Source organism: Papilio polytes, unplaced genomic scaffold (genome assembly GCF_000836215.1).
Source record: "Papilio polytes unplaced genomic scaffold, Ppol_1.0 DF821289.1, whole genome shotgun sequence".
Taxonomy (NCBI): domain Eukaryota; kingdom Metazoa; phylum Arthropoda; class Insecta; order Lepidoptera; family Papilionidae; genus Papilio; species Papilio polytes.
Genome location: NW_013527915.1, coordinates 1,819,616 through 1,829,638, shown reverse-complemented (window position 1 = coordinate 1,829,638; position 10,023 = coordinate 1,819,616).

The following is a 10,023-nucleotide window of genomic DNA, read 5'->3' as shown; positions in this document are numbered from 1 at the left end:
AGACGCGGGGCGATCGTATATCATGCCGAGACACAGACGGAATCACCGACCTGATAACATCGCTCAAGCGCGTACACAGGGTTTCTACTTACAGAGACTACAAAAATTCCAAGTTTAAATAATCGATATAGATCATTGGTTTACACCAAATATAGTATTATAATCTATTGCAATACATGTTCGCTTATTATGAGGAAAAATCGTAAATTACTTACTTTATTGTAGATATTCGATACAATATGTGGTCATAGAAATGAAGGCATTTATTATACTTACTTTCCTCACGTAATACCTTACACATTACTTCTTAACTTGTTAAGAGTTATTAAAATTTATCGAAAGTTATATAAATTTTACAAAAGTGAGAGAACGATAACAATAAACCCACTTTAGACCTTCGACATAGTTTTTTCATTATGAAATAAGGTAGGGAGTTATTATTAATTAAAATTTCATACTAGGTTTATTTCTGTACATATTTTAAAATGTGATTATTATTCATGTATGCATAATGCTGAGGATGTTAAAAATATTTTAACATCAGTTAAAATCATAATCAGTACACAAATTGTTAAGTATAAGCATAATATAGTATCTGGTGCTTAGAATTTTACCTAGCATTGAATCATAAATTTATGCCTAGACTACTAAGATGTAATTCCTATCTCGCATTGAGTATAGAGTAAATCAACGAATCAAAACTGCAAAAAGGTTAATTATTATTTAACGTTATCTCTGTTGGTAGCTGGTCTGTGCTGGTCAACAGTACTGTCGCAATAGAATTGCATAACTACATAATAAACTGCGAGATTTATTACGAGTTCTAAAACTGGAGTGCATAACAAGACGAATCTATCCAACTATGCACTGAATACGTTTTTTATCTAAAGAACGTACTATATTGTAATTATTCTTCAATTATATCTAATTTTTTACTTATTTTCACTTAACTCTTAACACTTTTAAATTAGGAACTAGCTGTTCCCGTGCGACTTCATCCGCAAAAAATAATGAAAATTTTATTTTAATGTATACATCTGTCCAATTCTCAATTGCAAATGTCAAAATACCAATTACCTTAATATGGCAATTTTGCTTTCTTGATGTTGGCAGCAACTTATGGTCTCTTTCTCACATTAGTGGTTTTATCCAAAATATTTACCCAGTAAGTTTAATAGCGTGAAAATATATAGCCTAAAGCGTGACGTAAGTGTAGGGCTTTTTATTCAAAAAAGAATTATTCAAAAATATGCTGTAATTGCTGACATCTTAGGCAACAAAGAAGTGTGTGTTTACGCTTTATTATAATAGTATAGATTAATTACTAACACTAAGCTACATGTAATTTACATAAGTAGTGAATTCTCCACCGTTTTCTGTACATGTAATTAACATTTCCATCTATGTTATTGTCATAACTGTGGTAACAATTAACCCGTTCTATCACTATGTGGTACTGTATGAATATAGTAATTATGTTATGACTTTTGTAGGCGTTAATGTGTTCGTAAGTAGAGCGTAAAATAAAGATGAGAATAAAAAAAAACTGCCAAGGAAGTGTTATATGGTTTTGCAATTATACATTGATGAGTGATAAGTCTTAGAGCGGGCGCACTTTGACTAAACTATCGCACAACCGTTGTGCGATTGTCGATGCACAACTAAAATAGAGTAGTTTGTGCACCTCCATATAAGATCATAGGTAACGAAAGCACTTAACACTTGTGCGATAAATCAGTCAAAGGTGTGCTCGTACTCTTAGTTAAAGAATAGGATAATCTTCTAACAACGAATTTCCACTTTATAACATCAACTGAAGTACCTTCAATTTTATGTTATTAGTTGCATAATTTCCTTGTTTCAGGATTCAATACGTTTGCAGATCTAATGCAAAATATATTATATAACTGGCACTGTTTATTATTTTACCTATCATATAGATAATCATAAAGTTTGTTATTTCTATAAATAATATATGAAGCTGTAATAAAAGATAGTATGCACATGCGTATATTGACGCGTTACCTTAACAAAATTAAGTGGATAGCGTATTTGTGAAAAATAATAGATTCTTGTCCATACTAATATTATAAAGCGTAAACACACACTACTTCGTGGCGTAAGATGTCAGCAATTACAGCACGTTTTTTAATAATTATTTCTTTATTAAAAAGGCCAACATTTACGATTTTAGGCTATATATTTTCACGCTATTAAACTTGAGGGGTAAATAAATAGGAAAAAGCCCACATGTGGGAAAGGGGTAATATACTACAAGCTGTCAATATTAAGGAAGCTAGACTATTATGGTAACGGTAATTTTGACATTTTCAATTGAGAACTTGACAAATTTAAACAATAAAATAAAGTTTTTGTAATTTCACGCGAATGAAGCCGCACGGGAACAGCTAGTTAAAAATAAACGTGTTCAAAAAAGCAATGCTCACGTAAAAGAAGATCAATTTTTAAATCCATTCACATTATATTGTATTTTATATATCAAAAACAAACACTTCCTACATCTGAATTGCCTTTCGAATTGTATAATGCCTTGAGTAATGCACTAACATCTCCAATCCTTAAGATGAAGGAAATAAGGTATATATTCGCGTAAATTTATACATCAATTTGCACCACTCACGAATGTATCTCAAATTATTGCATACATCGATGATTTGGCATCCGTTACAACATATAACCAACATTATCTTGTTTAAAACTGAATATTTTTAAAAAAAAACTGTGTCGAATATTCAAAAATGTGACATTTAATTTATTCTTTTCATGTATTTAATTAGTTCTCATAATGTATTTTTATTAACTGTTAATTTCTATTTTTATTTGATTAAAATACGTGTTGTTTTTTCTTTTCGTGACGTTTATTTTCATTAAAGCATAAATTACACGAATTTCTTTTTTTATCATAAAATTTTACTTATTGATAACTGTTACTTGTACTAATCTACGAGTATACCAATATAATAAAGCATAAACACACACTTCTTTGTTGCCTAAAATGTCAGTAATTAAAGCATATTTTTGAATAATTCTTTCTTTAATAAAAAGCCCTACACTTACATTTTTTTTTTGAGTTTTTTAAGCCTGCGTTTGACCACCACTTACATACGTCACGCTTTAGGCTATCTTTGTTCACGCCATTAAACTTAGGGGGTAAATATTTTGGATAAAAACCCTAACACATTAGGGTTCCCACAGGAAAGAGACCATAAGTTGCTGCCAACATCAAAGAAGCAAGAATGCCAAGTTTTGTCATGTTGACATTTGCAATTGACAATTTGACACATGTAAACAATAAAATAAAATTTTCTTAATTTTATGCGGATGAAGTCGCACGGGAACAGCTAGTCCACTAAACTAGTCTGGATTTCGATTAGGGAATCGGTATTGTGTAAGTCTCATGAGATATTACGTTGATTCTCGTACGTTACCGGATGTACCGCAGCCGCGGTCAATCGGACGCAATGGTAACCAAAATATGTGGCAAAACTGTTTCGTAATATCCTACAATACAACGAATTAAAACGATTAGATAAAATCGAATTAAAGAATGTCGTCCAAAAATTGATATGAATTCGTAAATCAACATTAAAATTGCATCGAATAAACGAAACATCGATTTTTAAGCTTGTTTTCAAAGCATATACAAGATATGCTGTCACCATTGATCAACAACATATTGATTAAAATTATAATTACAAATGTTTGCAAATTGCAACTGAACTTTTCTATAATTGGACCGAAAGCGATACAACTAAACGATCTGGTTACGCACGGGTACTTTCACCTAACATCGCAACAATCCTAATTGAATAAACTCCAGATCAATGATTTGAATAATGAATTAACATGAATTTATTTCAAAACTGTTAATTGTATTTTACAAATATGATATTCAAAAATTTTAAACCAGTATAAATAGATCTCTGAATGTACCGATGTTACACATGTCGAGCAGTCAAGCATAGTTTGTCGTGGAAAGAAGCGGGCAACGAGCCGCGAGCGAATGTTACAGTACGTAACGTCGATCTGTACGCACCTTTATGACATAAGCAAATACAAAAATTCTCAAAACCTTGATTAATTAAATATTTTTGAGATAAACAGGCATGCATTTTTAAAACACATAACGTCACCTCACGTCTTTATGTGCCCATCGAAAAATATCTACATCATTTTATATGTGGGATAATGTTTTAAAAAAATGTAAAATGTTACGTAAAGCAGGTGAGTGTGCGTTGCAGTTTACTCTGTGACGTGAGATACTGTAGTAGCACTAAACTGTATCCAATAATATAGACGACACGATATTAAAATTAAAGATTGAAAATATTTTTACTGTTGTAAGAATTGAAAGTACAAAAATAAATCTTCTATGTGTAGATCTTTACCAATTTTATACGCGTTTACTACTTTTATACTAGTTAATAATTATTACTGTATTTAAATACTGAGCTACAACTAATACAGTTGTCGTGTCGTCCTTGTACAATGTAAACGCACAGCCTTATATCCCGTCTCGTGTCCATCTCGCCTTTCTCTATGTGCGATGAACCGTGAATGTAATAATCTAATTGCGTTCATACGAGATGTTACTTTAACGAGAACGCAATGATTGCGGGGAACTGGAGCGAGGCAAGTCGGGTGCGCTCGCTAGTTAACACCTTGTGAAACATACCGTATTGTAACATATGTGCTATGTTATATTATATTTTGTAATAAACAACTGTATTAATGTTTTATCTTTAATCTGAAAAGATCACAAATCGATTTGTAAATGCGCCATATTTTGTAATAGATACGCGGATTTTTTCACACTTTAGTGTTTTGTTTAGTTTAGTATTAGTTCCTTAGTTGTCATAGCTCTTAAACACATCATCTTACTGATCTTACTAATATTATAAATGCGAAAGTTTAGATGGATGGATAGATGGATGTTTGTTAGAGTTTGTAGCCTAAACGGCTGAACGTATCTCGATGAAATTTGGCATGGACGTAGAGGATAGACTGGAAGAACACATAGGCTACTCACTTTCGTTTTTTAAATTCCACGCGGACGTAGTCGCGGTCGAAAATAATACTAGCATTATATACATCTGTAATTCGAGAATTCGTATATTTTTCTCTAATCTATTCCAGTGCGTCCGTGAAACGTTTTTATTGACATAATTGTACATGTGTTCTCACGCTACACTCACTACAACCGGAATCACAACTGGCATTGACGGATCATAGAAAAATGTAACGATAGAACGGTTAACTTTCACATAGCGTAATATACGTAACTTGGTTAAGTGCTAGTAAAGGTCAAAGTTCGTTGGTAACTATCCCGGTAAATTGAAGTGAAAATTATTTAACTCAATGGTCAATAGGTTACGTTTTAAAAAAGGCATCTTTTTTATAATATAAGGTCAAATAAGCAAGCGGCCACCTGAATCCACCGAAATGGAAAGCGACCGCTGCCCATAAACATCCACAAATGCAGATGCGTTGCCTACCCCTACTTGAAGGAGGAGGAGACGCACATAAAAGGAGACAGTTTCCCTTCCTATGCGTCTCCTCCACCGTCGAATCCACTTTTCCTTTCCATCCTTTTTCTTAAGAAAAGGATGGAATGGGAAAGGGACTAAAATGAGACATGTAAATCTCAATTATTGGAATTTTATTTTTTTAGTCGTATTCGTGTTTAATCATAGTATGTTTAAAATTATTAACATGTTTTATAATAACGCTTTCGTAGTAAACGGCTCAGAATATATTGAACTTTTGCACACAGATAAAAGACATCAACGAGAGCGAAACAATGACAAGAGCTAATGCTGGTACACAATAATTTTCATTGTTCTACTAATTACACACATTTTAACATAAACTAAAACATAGACATTATAATAACAATTTGTTAATACACAGATACGTAATTTATACGTATAATCTTTGTCTCCATATCACTAATCTTTCAAATAGAATGATAGAAGTTTTTATACACCTATTAAGGCAGTGTTAGCCTACTCTTAAGACATGAAGTCTGCATTAGAGATGGCATTGCCTTCAGTCGCGTGTCGTCGAACTTTGACATTGTCGTGCGATGATGCCTCGATGGATTTCTATGCTGCGTTCACATTGATGAGAAATTATACTCCAGTAACTAAACTGCGGTAAAATAAAAATAGTAATACTGAAATAATTAATAGCGTTATAATTCTAAGAACAATTGTTTTGTAAGTCGAGTATATATTTTTAAATAGTGTAACTGTTCGCTTTTTTTTTTAAATTACGAGAAAAAAATTATAAAAAATATTAAAAATTAAATCATACGACAGTAAAGAATTAGATTTTGTTGTATAAATTTAAAGCACAAGGTAAATAAAAGGCGTTTAGATAATTCTTTATATGACTTTCACTTAGTTAAGCTAATCCAGTCAGTCAAGTCACAAACTCCGTCTAAACGGTCACGCTGTGTCAACAATGTCTGTTTACTTTTCACAGAGTACTATTACAACAGAGGTAACAAAATATTATTAATGATATTTTCTTTTTAATAAAAATTTCTAACGAATTAATTTACTTGTTTTAAAGAAATAGGGAGAGTTATGATAATACATACTTACCTACAAACATATTCATACCATTGCATTAGTTTGAGAATTTTGCCTAATTATAAATTCATAAAGTAAGTACTATTGTTTTCTAAAACAACTGCAAATATAAAACAAAATCTGTTTTAGTTCGTCTTCGTTAATTTAAAATACAAACTGACATCTCTGTACATATCTAATCTGTATCACCTGTGCTAGACATCTTTATGTTTTCTATTGTGCACGTTAGTTTTAATTATTAGTTAAGTTTTTCATGTGTTTCAAGAATTTCAAACATTTAATTAACAAATCCAATCATTCATAATAGCCAATAATTTTATTAGAAACATTTGATTTAAAATCAAAAGTGTCAAAGATTACGAGATTTAACAATCTTGATACTGGTAAAAGACGATTAAGATATGAATTCCCGTAAATAGGCAATTAAGTTTATGTCATGTCATTAAACAAAGTTGTAGCTGACATTCCGAATTCCTTTAACCATTAAAGAGACAAGGGAATGGAATAAAAACAAAAGACAGTAGCTAATGAAGAAACAATATGTCGTAACACATCAGTTGGCGCGGGCTGTGTCACTTATGATAATTCTGCATTGTATTGAAATGACATGGCTCCTGAACTGATTGGGCTGCTAAAGATGTTCAGCTTTCTGTGTGTCAATCTATACTAATATAATATAGTGTAAACACACACTACTTCGTGACGTAGGATGTCAGCAATGGGGATGTTTCCTAATTTTTGGAATAGCCTTTATTTTGTAGATAAACCATGTATGAACACGAAAAAAATAGTATAAAATATAATACTCATTATTTCAATAAAAAAACACGTAAATAAAATCAACTCTTTCATTTCCCCCCAAAACGTCCCATGACGTCACTTCTTTGCATACGAACCTCGCGTCACGGCCTGTCACTGTCAATTTGAAAGAACCATTGATTGATAATACTCGTAAATCTTTGTTGTCTAAAGTTGTTTTTAGTAATGGAAATAAAAATGAAAAAACCAAAATGAACAGAAGGTGATACTTTTAACGTATTAATTACACTTGTTGCTTCTCGTGGAAGATTATGTTTGTGTGTAAACAGTGACTGCGTCCTACACCAGTGTGACCAGGTATAAATTAAATTGTACTATAAGCTACTCTTATGAATTTTGATATATTTTTCTTTTGTAATATTCATAAAATGTTTTGATCATAACTTATGTCGTAATTATAAAAACACTCAATAATGGAGTCCTCATAATATAAAACACGCAAACTCAATTATTAAAATCATTTAGAAAAAAATATAACTACAAAATGCAATGACATTCACTGAAGTTGGTCACACTGCCATGTTATATGCAAGACAGTGACGTCATTGGTGTTTGAGATCGAGTAATGGAGGGTAAAAAATATTGCAGCGTTTTTAATTTATATTTAATTTGAGACAAACATTCAAGGTCTCTAAATGTTATTATAGGTTATAAAATGCTGTCTTTAAAATATTAAACATAACTTTATTTGGATTTGTAACATTAGGAAACATCCCCATTACAGCACATTTTTGAATAATTCATACTTCAATAAAAACTACACTTATGTCACGCTTTAGGCTATTTTTACGCTATTAAACTTAAAGTAAATAAATTGGAAAGAAACCTTCATGTTGGAAAGGGACCATATACTACAAGCTGCCAACATGAAGTAAACAAGATTGACATTGGTTTCATTTGAATTTTATAATTTCACGCGGATGGAGTCGCACGGGAACAGCTAGTTTGTTTATGAATTCTTTAGGTATGTACCAAACGTCTGCGACCTTCGGTTCGTACAATCGATAAACCCAATTTCAACATGTAATTTGATAATATCATCGATATTATTGTCTATAAAATATTTTATTATACAATGAAAAGAACTCGTAGTATTGATATTGTTGTCGTATTATTGTTATAGCTAACAGTGAAAAATACTAGATAGAAACTGAAAGTAAAGGTAAACCGATTGCAATGAAATTGAAACTTTATGTTTATGGAAATTGAATTTGGAATTCTCTAAGAAATCAAGAATAAAATTAAGCTTAACTTACGTTTCCACTGAGGGGTTCCCAAAGTTAGGGGTGATAAGACTTTAATCAACCATGCTGACGCAGTGCGGATTGGACTTTACAATAAAAATCACGACGAGAATCGAACCTGGACGTTATGGTCCGGTTCGTTCAATCGCTAAACGAGCTGATGTTTACTATTAAAATCACTGGTTTAAAATTAAACTTGTTTTTGTGTAAGCAAGGAAGGGAGAGAGGAACCTTGACACAGATAATGTCGCTATCCGATTGATATAAATCACCTCTCCAATTAAGTAACGCCTCTCAAGTAATTGTAGGGATTCGATCCCGGCCAATGGACTTTGACGCAATGCACTTTAGCGGTAATACGATATTTGTTTATTCTGTAATCTGTAATATAATGTAAACATAAGTTTCCGAAATGTCTATATTTTGATCACGAAGAAAAGTAATCTAACAAAGAATATTAGGGAAAAAAGAAAAAAAACGTACTCGTATCTTTATCTATTACCATCTTATTGAAGAATAATAATTTTAACTAATCAAGATATCGCTAAAAATGTCCAAAATGTTTATATTTGGAATTAAATGCATCTTGATACATATTTAAGAACGTATTTACATATTTACGTCCATCAGCAATTGGCTCTGAAAGAAGATGAAAACATCAGAACTTTTTTCATTTCTAGTATTTAATATAAATATAGAAAGTACCAAAAATTTGCATATTCATTAATAAGTTGCTTAAAATAAAGAAAATTTACAAAATTCATCACGCAAAGATAACTAAAATAAATCTAACGTTGCGTTTTATTAGCCTTTTACTGCTGTCATGATTATTTTTTATTTAAATAAAGAGAAAACGTTACAATGAAAAAAAAAATAAATATGCTATTTCAAACACTCTGAACAAATTTTATTAGCTGTAACAAATTTATATTTGTGCTTAGATCGTTTGTAAATCTTTAATCTCTTAAATTATACAATTTAATACCGCAATAGAACTCTCCAAATGTGTCCAGTGCAAATTGACTTTAACATTCAAATATCCTAAATCTATTAAAGCATTAATCAATTATTTTAATAGATACAATTAAGGAATGCTTTTACCAAAAATCGCCCGATACAGTTTGCCCGTAATCCGAATTCGTCCTCGACAGCGCGCGCCGGATGGACCGAAGTAAAAGTTGGCGGCAGACTACCCGCTATATAAGCGGCGGCCAGCTCTCCGAACTATCATACCACCAACAGTCACGGAGACCATAACAACAATGGCAAAGTGGAGCATCGTAAGTGTTTACCAGGAGTGCAGTGATAGTGCATACGACCTAGTGTAGCGACGCGCAAACCGT